The sequence below is a fragment of the Anabrus simplex genome, chromosome 10, assembly GCF_040414725.1.
Source record: "Anabrus simplex isolate iqAnaSimp1 chromosome 10, ASM4041472v1, whole genome shotgun sequence".
NCBI lineage: Eukaryota > Metazoa > Arthropoda > Insecta > Orthoptera > Tettigoniidae > Anabrus > Anabrus simplex.
In genome coordinates this window covers 51,409,539-51,423,594 of record NC_090274.1, presented here as the reverse complement: position 1 = coordinate 51,423,594, position 14,056 = coordinate 51,409,539, and the positions used below count along the sequence as shown (strand labels likewise).

The 14,056-nt window shown below is 39.2% G+C and overlaps 1 long non-coding RNA gene across 1 annotated transcript in view; it reads left to right on the top strand.

Moving 5' to 3' along the window:
• LOC136881754 (uncharacterized) overlaps positions 1 to 14,056 on the top strand; it is a 55,290-nt gene that overhangs the window by 11,267 nt on the left and 29,967 nt on the right. Inside the window, exon 2 of the long non-coding RNA XR_010861039.2 lies at positions 11,250 to 11,465. This is a non-coding gene — a long non-coding RNA (uncharacterized lncRNA). The remainder of the gene's footprint in view (positions 1 to 11,249; positions 11,466 to 14,056) is intronic.

The window sequence follows — 14,056 nt, the reverse complement described above, 5'->3', positions numbered from 1 at the left end:
TGTATTATTTTTGACACTTTTAAAAAGAATTATATTTTTTACATCTGAGGCACAATTTTAATTATATATCCTTTATTATTGTTAGGTATTAATTTGCATTATGTTACGTAAATTGATAATATCTGTTGATAATGGGGGGTACATTGAGCGCATCAAGGTTACAGAGTCAAAGGTTAACGATGAGAAAATTAGAATCAAAGCCAAGTTATGAATCTGTGTGCGCCCAGAAACCAAACTGCTGAGCCCAAGGTCACGCGCAATAGGAAACACCAGCCAAGTCTTTCGAAGTGCACATATAGTATTCGCAAGTTCGACTACCAGATGACATGGGGAAAATAAGGCGAAGCATATAATCAGAATAAATTCCAAGACATCAGCAGAGTTAGCGAAGGGAGGTGTATCGTAAGTACACAAGGAAAAAAAAGGGGAAGTAGGGATAGGAAAACAGCTCAAACGAGGTTCAAATCACAAGATGTATTAACAAACCACCAAAAGGAAACAATTTTTACAATCAAGAAATTCAGATAATTATAGATCAAATTACAGTAATTGCTCCATTTTCAAGCATAAGCAAAAATTTGAAAAGTTACATGGGACTCATCAAGGGAAAAGTTGATTTGAGATCGTGACTTGAATTTCAAAGATTGGTGTGACAATACAAAGAGAAATTTAACAGGGACGATCATTAGACAGTGACTAGATCTAAGTATATCCCTAAAACTGGAAATAACATACACCTGGGGAAATACTTTATGGAATAAGTAGGTTCGACTGGATATAGAATATCTTATCAACAATAGAGAAGGGATCTAACAGCAATCTTTACACGTTAAAAGAGAAAGGCACCATAATTACACACCATATGCGAAAATAGTTAGCAATGCGTAAAGGCCACTATTACAATTAAGAACCACGTAAAATTTGTGAAATAGGAAGGAGGTCAGAGGAACAGAAAAAATACATAAAAACAGGGGATGGGAAGGAGTGTTGAAGGGAATGGCAAGGGTGAGAGAGGGTAAAAATCAGGCTGCTGTATCTATTTCGATGATTTTGAAATCACACGCACACAGGACGTACACAAAGTTCCGTATCAATGAGAAAAGTTTGCCCAAGCACAAGTCCTTTGCACAAGATTATGACCAAATCTGAAGGGTTTGAAGTTGTCAAAACAAACAGTATGACGTGCCCAGAATGGGCCAGAGTTCGAAAAAATATGTAAGTTAAGGCCTGAAGGGCCAAGCAGTGAAGAAAATCCAAAGTATCAGAATATTCAAAGTCTGCTCACCCTGTACTAAGATGAAATGTCACGTAGAACTAAAATAATTTAAAATCGCTACGGGCCAGCCGTGCGAAAGTTCCTGCTCCCACCGCTTACATACACAGAGAATGCCTGATCGATGATAGGAAGGCAGCGGCGACTTTTATACCGGAGCAAAACGTAGCCGAGGACATACGAGAAACTGGTGACGTAATCGAGTGCAGGCGAGGGAGGCGAAACAGCAAGCAGTCTCTGGTGAGGCGAGTGAGCAGACAGAGCACAGTAAGTCCAGTTGGAATGTTTACGGCAGCGCAGCGGCGAAGTAGGCAGAAAGTAAGATGAAAAATGAACATATAGGGAGCACATAACAGTATCTAGTCAAGGTACATATCCTAAACATACAAATGTTTCATATGTCTGTAATAGATAGTTTTTGAGAAGGTACATCAAACATTGATAATTTATCATTGCAGAGATAGGGCATTCCGGGTCCCTTTAACAGCTCTCTAGTTTCTTTTTCGATGATGAGAGCTTTAAGTTTTGAGTCAGCGGTGATGTCTTAAATGACAGAGATGGTATGTCATGCAGTACTTACTTTTCATGAGACTAAAAGTCCAGTCACAAAAGTTTTGCATGACCCACTGACAGAGAAGAAATAATTTCTTCATGTAAACCTGACAAAACTCTCCATATATTTTTATTTTGTGCGACGCACTTATCAGCACGAAGAAACAAATCACAGCACTATGACGGGGCAGAATTTCCATTTTGGTTTATCTTAAAGTACTGACCAATGTAAGTTCATTTGTCAGCAGGTTCTGAGCAAGAGGAATGATGTGTCCCATTTGTCTGTAGTAATATTTCTCTTGCTGTGTGAAATTACCCCACCAGCCTCTTCACACTTGGAGCAGCACTGTTGGTCACTGAAAACTGTCCAGCAGGCTACTTCCATGACGTGTAGTTTGATGGATCTGTTACGGCCCAAAATATTAAATAAAACTCAAACAGCACTCCATGAACATACTGTGATGTCATAGCAGGAGAAGAGGTGGTAACACCCACGTAGTGTGTTCTAGTTGGAAGATAGGTGGGGAGGTTGCTTGCCGGCAGACTTGGGCAAAATAAAACGGCTCCTGCAGACCACACACACAAACGCCCTGTGGGTAGAGGACTGAGACGAGTACACCTGCAGTATCCCCTGCATATCATAAGTGGTGAACAAAAGGGGCAACCAAAGGATGCTGAATTTTGAACCATGAGATTACTTGGGATTAGTACCGTCACATGACAAACATAAGTTGACTCTTCTTGATATTAGTACACTATGTGCAGAATACCATGGGTCTGTGGGTGGATCACTTTGGGTTTACAGTATCCATGTATCTGCCACTATGACAGGCTCCCCTCTGTCCAGCTTCGGTTGGAACACCCCAAGGACAAAAAACGCCTGCTCACTGGGATGCTTAATCATCTGGTTGTGGATATCTTGGGTCTGCGTTCTGAGGAACAGCACGGGTCTGGGCGTTGCCTGTGATTAGTACCACTATATAACACTGTGGGTCTATGTTGCCTGTGATTAGTACCAGTATGTGAGACATCATGGGTCTATGTTGCCTGTGAAGTACCCACTGTCTAAGGAATGCCATGGGTGTGCATTGCCTATGAGTGGCATCATTATGTGCGTAAGACCATAGGTCTGCGTTACGCTATGCGTAGTAAATTTCCAGCGAATAGGATCACGATGTGGGGAACAACGCGAGTCTCTTCTGTTACTTGTGATTAGTACCGCTACATGTGAACTACCATGGTTCTAGTTTACTAGCGATAAGTACTATTGAGGGGTCGTTGACCTGGATTTTGGATTCCTTTAGACAACAAGCATCATTGATTCAGGATTGTGCTTTGGAAACAGCCCCTGGTCAGTATTACAATTTTTTTTAAATTTTTTTTAGGGGAAGGTGGGTTAGTGTGGGTGAGATCCAGTAATTGTTTTGAATTCATAATCATTGTTCTTTATAATCAAGTTTTGAATTCACGTCAGTGAATGTTGGTATTTTAAATTGTCTATACATTTAGTCTTATTTCGTACAATTAGGGTCCGATGACCTAGATGGTAGGCGCCTTTAACTATTAAAATACTTTGTATTTGTATTCGGGGCAGGTTTAGAGATGTTGTTTTTTACTAGACTCTTTTTTTCAGTGTTTGTAAGTTTGTGCGCACTTGTTAGTCTTGGGTAGTTCGACATGGAAGAACGGATATGACTTACATAATTCCAGTCTGTATAATAGTTGTTCAACAGGTACATAGTACTGAGCATTTTAAAGAGTTGGGCTATCTGTGCAAGCACGGAAACCTCTCTAGAAAATTTTTGGTAGAAGTCAGATTTTCACACGATAGGCAGTGTTTTTTGCTGGATTTGCCGCTCTCATTGTGGAGCTGTGGACCTGGCATTGTCAGCAGATTGGGAGGGGCTGAGTGTGCTGGCTACATAGAGCAAGAAGGAAATGACTACCCTCCTGCATGTTCCCACCTGATTGTATCAAATTCCAAGATGTTAGATTCCAAGCTTTCAGTGAAGATAAAGTTGTTGGTATAAGCCAGACAGCTTTCTAAATTTCCACTTAAATGAATAATTTTCTGCAACTTGGTATTTCAGTAGATGATCCATTTAAACTAAAAACAAAGGTGAAAGATTACAGCCTTATCTAACCCCTGTCCACGAACGTCAGAGCAAGGGGAGAGGTGATACTCCTATGTGGTGGATGGGGGAGGGTCCTAACCAGCTTGCCGGTGGAATTGAGCAAAATAAAATGGCTCTGGCGGACCAAACGCACAACCCCATGTGGGTGGGGGATGCAGACGAATACATCCATGGTATGCCCTGCCTGTCGTAAGAAGTGACTAAAAGGGGCAACCAAGGGATGATGAAATTAGAACCATGAGACTACGTGTAATTAGTCCCATTATGTGAGGAACAAACACCATGCGTCTGTGTTGCCTGTGGGTGGTATGATGTGTGGTGCACCGTGAGTTTGCATTAGTACCACCAGGCGAGACACCAAGCGTATACGTGTCCTGCGATTAGTTCCACTATGTGAGGAACAGCATGGGAATACAGACGCCTGTGATTAGTTCCACTGCGAAGAGCAGCATGGTTCTGCTTTACAAGTGATTAGAACTATTGAGGTGTCGGTGACCTGGATTTTGAATGCCTTTGGACAACAAATATCCCACCAGAATATGAGGCTTTGTGAATTTGATCCACTGATTGTTTTGGATTCCTGGTCATTTTTTCATCATTTGTTTTATATTTTAGTCAGTGGATCATTTCATTTCATTGCACTTCTTAGCATTAGGGGGCTGATGACCTGGCAGTTAGGCCCCTTTTAAACATAGTCTAACCCTTGTAAGTACCTTGAACCAAGAACTCGTTCTACCATCACTTCTTGTTGTAGCCCAATCAACATAAATTTCTTTGATTACATGTAATAATTTACTCATAATCCCATAATACGAGGGCCATCCAGAAAATAGGTTTACCTATTTAAAAAAAAAAAGACAAAGTTGCATGAAAAACTTCATTGGCACCAGATACAGCAATGTTGGACCCAATTTTCGACGTAATCACCGCCAGAATTGACTCTTGTCATATCGTGGGGTCAACTTTTGTATTCACATGTCGTAGAAGTCTGTGGCCTGGGAATGGAACCCATGTGTGACAATCATCTTCGGCTGTTAGTCCCTGTGTAATAAATGTTCACAGGACACTAATTTCTTGAGATGCAATTTCCATAGAAACTTTATCACAAACTTTGCAGGTGGTGGGAGAGATAATACAAGCCACCTTTTCACACAACTGCTTATTTTCTTCATGGGGCGTCTAAATATTAGTTCCTAATTAGCATCGACCTCTAAGATCTTTTGCTACCATGTTTTTCCTTCATTCCCACCTAGATATACCTGTTCCCTTAACAAAGCTGCAGGTTGTTCTTATTGGGTCTTGGATTTTTTCCTCTCTTCACCTGGTAGTCCTAGAGTATCGAGTCCCATTCTACCCAGTGCCTCACATTTGAAAAGTAAGTGTTCAGCTGATTCCTCTGCTTCATTGCATTTCCTATATATATTGTCTCGTACTACTCCAGGTGTTTTTTCAGATGGCAGTGTCCTGTCAACGTTCCTACTACCCATCTTATATTTTCTCTGCTAAGTTTGAACAGTTCTTTAGTATGCTTCTTGTTTGGTCCTTTTATCAGTTCCTTTGCAAGCCTGCATCCTGGAGTATTTTTCCAGTTTTCCATTTTCTTTTGTACCCATTTTCCTATGTAGTGTCGGGCTTGTCCATAGTTAATCTGCATACAGGTTCTGGGCATACAAAATATGTTTCTGCCCCCTTCCTGGCCAGGTTATCTGCCTTTTCATTTCTTTCTATACCTGCATTCCTGGTACCCATATTTTGACAATGTTGTACTTTGAGAGCTTCAGGAGAAGTGAACGGCAATACCAGACAATTCTGGATATTATCCGGACTGCTAGTGCCGTAATGGCCACTTGGCTGTCCGTGAAAATGTTCTTATTCCTCTAGTTCATTTTCAGATTTTCTTAAAGACATGTGATAGCTATCACTTCAGCTTGAAAGTCTGTAGTGTGTTTGCCCAGGCTCATCTGGATTGATCTCTCAGGTCTTCCCCCGTTTATCCCTCCTCCTGTGCCATCCCCAGTGTTTGAGCCATCACGCCACTGCTGCTGCGCTGCTGATAATGGGTGGTATATGATTGCATCATAGATCTGTTGCGCATGCTCATATTTCCTGGCTAAACAAGTTTATAAGAAAAGAAATAGGGGAGCTTAATTTCTGGATGGCCTACAAACCTCGGTATGGCTAACGCCTGATGTAGCGCTCTATAGATATATGAAACCTAAACACAACTGATTTATGTCAGAGCATGTTACAGCTACCTCCTGCATGTGGCTCATCTGTGATCTGAAACTACATTGGTTTTCATCCAGCTTTCTGAACCCCTTTCCAGGAAAAAGTAAAAAATGTCACTGGAAACCTTGCCTGGCTTTTTTTTTTTTTTTTTGCAAGTTGCTTTACATCTCAGCGACGCAGATAGGTTTTATGGCGATGATGGGACAGGAAAGGGCTAGGAGTGGGAAGTGGTTGTAACCTTGAAGGGACAGTCTGCAGATACAGATTTTTACTTAATACATGGATTTTCACGAAACTTTATGGGGAATGTTACCTAAAGAAAAGTAGGGATATCACGAACATTTCACATACAACTAACACACCCCTTGCAGTCTGGGTCACTGTGTGTCCCGAAGCACGTTGCTGTACCGTTAGCATGAATTTCTTAAAATTGCTAAGTAAACACAGCAACTACGTCCTGGTTGCATATTTCTGATACTGTAAGTAATGGCAACATCGTCTTCCTGTTGAAGTAAAGCATTGAGCCATGATGCTAGTTTTGATTGGCCCACTGGTGACCCGAAGGTAGTTTTTTAATATCACTTCAGGTTATCCTGTGTTCATATTGTTTAACTTATCTTTTGAGGATGATTATGGTGAATGGAGCCTACAGTGTTGCTGCCCTCAGATGGCAGGTTGTTGTTTAATACAAAGAGTACCACCCTTTTAATATATCGTATAACCTGTTCCATTTTACATTGCTCTATGTAAGCGAATATAAGTTCTAAGACTTTTATTTATTGGAGTAGTTATCAGCCTATTTGTCTTCCGTAGATCAAATTTACGAGAACGTTCACGTGCACTTTTTAGGCATGAAGCCTTCACATCAATTAAGACATCGGGCTGATACAACGTAAAATCAACAAAATTCACTGCAGCAGGGAACGTGTTTTAATAGTTTTCCGAAAAAAGAATGAAAATATTTTTGAAGTGTTTATAATTTTTTTCATGAAATTTGAGATAATGAAGATTTGTAATTATGTACTTCTTTAAAAAGCACTGTGTATTAATTTTTCTGTGCCCAATTTATGTCAGGAGATATATTGTACTAAAATTTGTGTAATATTTTACGTTACGGAGCTCGATAGCTGTAGTCGCTTAAGTGCGGCCAGTATCCAGTATTCGGGAGATAGTGGGTTCGAACCCCACTGTTGGCAGCTCTGAAGATGGTTTTCTGTGGTTTCCCATTTTCACACCAGGCAAATGCTGGGGCTGTACCTTAAGGCCACGGCCACTTCCTTCCCAGTCCTGGTCCTTTCCTGTCCCATCATCACCATAAGACCTATCTGTGTCGGTGCAACGTAAAGCCAATCACAAAAAAAAAGTTCTATTTTGGATTTAAAGACCCCTACTATTTAAAAAAATTCTGCAACAAAAATTCCATTCACAGGTTTCCTAATAAAACCGTGGTACATATATCAAACAAATTTACATTTAGCATAATATTATGAGAGAAAAATGGGAATAATATGTAAAATTATAATTCGAGGGAAAATGAAAGCAGAGCAGCCCATTTTGCTGTTGCAGACTGGCAAAGCATTATTAAAGTGATAATCTGTTAGAATTCAACTAAATATCTCCGTGAAAAGAAAGAGGAAACCCAATCCTTTCAATTTCAGCCATAAATTTGTTTTTGCCAAAATGACCAAATTATTTCTTATCTCCAAACTGTCCCCTTAATTAAGGTACAGCCCCAGAAATTTGCCTGGTGTGAAAGTGGGAAACCATGGAAAATGATCTTCAGGACTGCCAACAGTGAGGATCGAGCTCACTATCTCCTGGATACTAGCCATACTTTGGCGTCTGCAGCTGTCGACCTTGGTAGTGGGTATACTGATCAATGAAATACCTCGAAAGTCATACTTCCTGTTTCCTTGTTCATAGACAGGTGCGGTTACTGCTTTCATCCAATCAGAAGGTACCTGGCTAACATTCCATGCTAATCTCATTACTAGAGGGCAAATTTTGATGTATTTGCATATTTATAAATAAATTTAATTGTTTGGGACAAATATTTCAGTTTCCCTATGGGAATCATCTATATCTGATGACCAGGCAGGCATCAGTTTTTCATAATAAGTCTTTCATAGTGCATTGCCACTGTCAGTGGCTCCAAGTAGCCTGCACGGTATGCACTAGGCATGCATCTCGGTAGATGTGCTAGATACCTACTGATGAGCCCAACTTAGCACACTGGGGCAAAACTCTGGCAACCAGGAATGAGTTACAAGTATGAAGGATGAGTTCTCCACCTAATCAATACTTTATTTTACATAGTGTCAATAATTTACATAAAAACAGTACCGGTTTCGACCCATAAATAGGTCATCTTCAGCTGTTAGAGAACTTAATAGCGACTGTACAGAATAAACAATACTAAAATTAAAACTAAACAAGAATGCCATTAAATAAACACGATACCACTATTCTAAAATTACTTAATATTAGGTATATACATATGGTACAGTTTTGGGGTTAAGGGTGTTATTTTCAAATATTACATATATTGAGGCTGGAATAGGATACAGTTCTTGGTGTTGATCAAGATCACTGGTATTCAGATGTCAGGTTAACTTAGTGCTTACATGCAATGCGTGTCAAACTGACTTAAATTACTTCTCACTGGGCGAGTTGGCCATGCGGTTAGAGGCGCACAGCTATATGCTTGCATCCAGGAGATAGTGGGTTCGAGCCCCACTGTTGGCAGCCCTGAAGATCATTTTCTGTGGTTTCCCATTTTCATACCAGGCTGTACCTTAAGGCCACAGCTGATCTGTCAGTGCGATGTAAAGCATGTTGTGAAAAATTACTTCTCTTAATGGCACGACATTTTTGCGACGTGCCACGCAGTTACTAACAGAATAGAAAGGATCAGTGGCTCGGTCCCTCAATGAGTGAACCCAGCACCATCTGCAGTCCTGCGAAGGCAAGTGCGCCAATTCATAGGTGCGAACTTTGATGCTTTCTGTAGGTCGTACGAGTTAATTTCCTAAAGAAATGTTTTGGCCATTGTGTTATTCTTGGCTCATTTAACGTAATCAACAAATTAATCTAAAAAGCCACCTAATCGATACTTTATTTCTTTTGCCTCAGGCAAATTTAAAAATACATTAACACACACAGAACATGTTTCGACCACTTAGTGGTCGTCTTCAACTGTATATAAATATCTTAGATGATAACATTTGGACAGTAAGCATATTAGATATTACAACTATGTCCCTTGGGATCCTAAAAACTATTGTTCTAGATGCTTTAAATGAAAAGGGAGTGGGGGGGGGGGGGGGAGAGGTTGGGGGTAAGGAGATGTGTGAATGATACTTAAATTACAATTTGCGTCTACAATTGTGTTTAAAAACTTATATAATGAAGTACATATTTAAAATATTTAAGAGTCCATGGTGAAATACTTTTGTGATAACATTAGGTGGCATGAATAAAAAGTCAGTGTTTGTAACAATCTTCAGGCATTTGTGAGAAGAATACTTAATTTAAATTCACGTCTGCAGTGATATTAAACACCTTGTTTTCTAATAAACATACTTTAAAATATCCTAAAGCGTCTATTAAAAAAAAAAAAAACACTTGTGCTTGAATAAAAGTCTGTCATTGTATACCAGTCTTCAGGTATTCATTCTTTATATTTTGTATTGAATAAAATGACATGGTCACACCGCTCCTACACTAGGTCGTGCGTGAAGGCAGTTCCCCAAGGTAGCGCGGAATAAACATTTCCCAGATAAGATCGTGAGACAAGCTGCCCTAATCAGAACATCGTCGTTTTATATAACAGAAGCTACCACAGGATTTTAGCAAGTCAAACGGCCAACACATTCTTTTATCACAATCCGAAGAGCAATTCTCGCAAGTTGAGCAGTCAACACAGCCTTTTACCATAACCATAAGAACACCAATGAAGGAAGTTATTCAATACAAAATATAAAAAATAAATACCTGAAGACTGGTATACAATGACATACTTTTATTCAAGCACAATTGTTTTTAAAAAAATAGACGCTTTAGGATATTTTAAAGTATGTTTATTAGAAAACAAGGTGTTTATCATCACTGCAGACATGAATTTTAATTAAGTATTCTTCTCACAAATGCCTGAAGATTGTTACAAACACTGACTTTTTATTCATGCCACCTAGTGTTATCACAAAAGTATTTCACCATGGACTCTTAAATATTTTAAATATGTACTTCATTATATAAGTTTTTAAACACAATTGTAGACGCAAATTGTAATTTAAGTATCATTCACACATCTCCTTACCCCCAACCTCTCCCCCCCCCCCCCCCCCCCCACTCCCTTTTCATTTAAAGCATCTAGAACAATAGTTTTTAGGATCCCAAGGGACATAGTTGTAATATCTAATATGCTTACTGTCCAAATGTTATCATCTAAGATATTTATATACAGCTGAAGATGACCACTAAGTGGTCGAAACATGTTCTGTGTGTGTTAATGTATTTTTAAATTTGCCTGAGGCAAAAGAAATAATCTAAAAAGCCACCTAATCGATACTTTAATTTGTTGATTATACTCGTCGATACGGCCATGAAGTGGACAGCTTGCAATCATTTAACGTATGCAAAATTTACATAAGATCCACGATTCCCCAGTTCAATCCTTTCCCTTGTTAGAGGTAAGTTTCTCTGGCATTGAATAGAGCATAGCTCCATTATCAGATACATTAAATAAACAGAAAGTGCACCTCTGGAGAATTTCTAGTTGAGAGAATAGTGAAGATCAAGAATTTCCTGATCTTTCTTTGTGGGTTTGTTGCCCTGAGTTCCTAATTTTGTAGAATGAAATGCAGACTGCACTGTTTAGGTAGTATACTGGTCTGAGGATTATGGTTTCATAGCCTTTCTTTGGAACAACTTTTCTCATATTTTGTTAGAAGTTGGATCTTTTTTTTTTTTTTTTAGGGGGAGAAGAGTTTCTTATTGCATGCCATGTATTGAGTCAGCTATATAGGTGTGACTGACTGGTTGTTTCTTGTATTTGCTAGGTATGCTGAACATTGATGGTGGAACATTCAGTTCTGTCCATTTCTGGTAGAACAAGCAGCTCAGAGAAGACTGGAAGAGGCCCTGGTGTCGACAAACTTACCATCCATACCCAACAAGCTCAATCACCATAGTCTCCAAGTTTTCTATGCTGTTTACCTGTTACCTGCAACAAGTTGTGATGGGAAATGGGAAATGATTCCTCTGTACAGAAACAGGTTTGTGTTACTCTCTTTTGACTTTTACAAGTTGCTCTTTTAGTTTTAATGCCACGGATATTCTTCCAATTTGTTTTTTTTTAAATATATGGTACATAAACAAGTTTGTTCTTGTTTTAACCCATTGAGGCAGTTATTGTTGGCACAAAAACTATGCCCTGAAGCAAGAATTAATTTAAAGGAATTTTCTGCGGAAAGAAAATTATATTAGAGAACTTTCAAACTTTCAAAACCTAAAAAGAAACTTAATATGATAAAATACTGTAACACCCCGGAGGTGCAGCCATCTGATGACGAATGAACGTACCATTTCCACTTCTATTATAACGTCTAAATTTCAAAAAGTCATTGTTTAAGAAGCCTTTCTCGTGGACAGTCGAGATTTTGAAATGTAAAGAATTTCACCTCATTTTCTTGACAAGGCATAAGCTGAAAAGCCTATACAGTATCATGTCTAGAACCATATATGTACTGGTATTGTCTGAATTAAGCTACAAGATGGCAGTACACACTTATTTTTGACCAAAACTGGAGTATAATTTTGTCACTCTTCATTTTATTTCTGTATTGCAAATTTGTGAAACACTTAAGTTAAACAAATCACTCGCCAAATCAAATTGAGGCAGTGATGGATTAGGAGCTCGCTATTGCAATGAAGTATGAACATGTTTTCCAGGTTTTCCATCACAAACTGATGTCAGTTGTCTCGTAACAATGCTTGATGCCGAGTGAAAGACCTTTCAACATCACAAGGACCGTCTTGCATATTTCATCAAAGGAATGTCAGACACTCAGTATTTCAGTTTCACCAGTGTCTTCTTGCCTTTCAAAAATTTCAGCTATCTTACACACGGTGGAATCCATAATTATTTTCAGACACACTAAATTTCTGTTCAAGAACTTCCACTTTAGGACTTCTAAGTGAATTAATGTTTTCCTCAGTGTTATACATCTCATTGTGTAGGTTAACAAGTTGGTTGATGTTAATTTTTTTTTGTGCAAGAAGACAAAAAAAAACTCAAATTTGAAGATATATAATTAATTTTCTAATGTACTGTCTTTAAGCAAGTGGAATTTCAATTGATGTTGATGAGGATTGTTTAAATGGGCCTAACAGCTAGGTCATCAGTCCCTAATGCTAGAAAGTGCAACGAAATGAAACTATAATGAAAACTTCAAAATATATCCACTGACTAGAATCTAAAATGATCAGAAAGACCATGAATCCAACGGTGGATCCAATTGACAATGCCTTATTTTGGCATGATGCTTGTTATCCAAAGGGGTCCAATTTCCAGGTCATCAAACCCTCATAGTACTAATTGCAGGTAACATAAACTCATGGTGTTTCCCACTGTTGGCAGCCCTGAAGATGGTTTTCCGTGGTTTCCCATTTTCATACCAGGCAAATGCTGGGGCTGTACCTTAATTAAGGCCATGGCTGATTCCTTCCAACTCCTAGGCCTATCCTATCCCATCGTCACCATAAGACGTATCTGTGTCAGTGCGACTTAAAGCCCCTAGCAAAAAAAACTTGTGGTGTTCCTCACCTAAGAGTAGTACTTGCAAGCAACTCAGACCCATGGTGTTCCTCGCATGGCGATACTGCTCACTGGCATTACAGACCCATTTTGAACACAGTGGAACCAACCCATTCGAGCGGCACGCTTGGCACCTATTCCCACTAGATGCTAGTCTCTGCAGCAGAATATCCACTTCCCCGCCTCAGTAGAATGCACACGATGGTACTAATCGCAAGTAACGTCGACTTGTTGTGTTCCTCCTGTAATGGTACTAGTCAAAAGTAGTTTCATGGTTCTAATTCCATCATCTCTTGGTCACTCCTTTTAGTTGCCTCTTAAGACAGGCAGGGGATATCATGGGTATATTAGTGTGTGTCTCTCCTCACCCACAGGGGGTTTTGATTGATGAAGTGTCATTGTTAGTATTATAGTTCATCTATCACTGATTTAAAATTTTCAAAATTGTTTGTATACTGCTTCTAACACCCTTCCCCCAATGGGTCTAGGCAGAAGTGCAAGATCTGGATTTTTGGCTCTGAAAAAATAAATTCTTATTGGTGCTTTCAGAAAGAAAAAAAATCAGCCTCTAACAAGAACTGTTTGGGAAAGTGACGAAGTTAGTGCAAATGTCGCTCCACCCTCCTACATTTATTTGACATTGGTTATCTGTGGAAATCTTTTGGTACAGGTGCTGTGCTTCGTCTTAGATGAGCAGCATCTATAGCAAAAGTTTTGGTCCCACCTAATGAATACCAATTTATTTTCGAAACTACTGTTTCGACCCGACAGTTGGGTCGTCAACCATTTAACATAGCCTTAAATCCAATATGGAAAAGCATATGATGTTATATACATTATAAAACATTTCTGGTGGCCTACTGTAATCATGATACCAAATCCAAAACATATGAGATTTAAATTGGTAAAACACCAGCCATTTAACTTACCTGTTATGTGTAAACCATGCACTATACAAGTTGCATATATCGTATTGGGAAAGCTTGCAGAGAGGCCTTCTACTGCCTTCATATGTGGAACAGCGTCCATAATACAGAGTAAAACATTTTC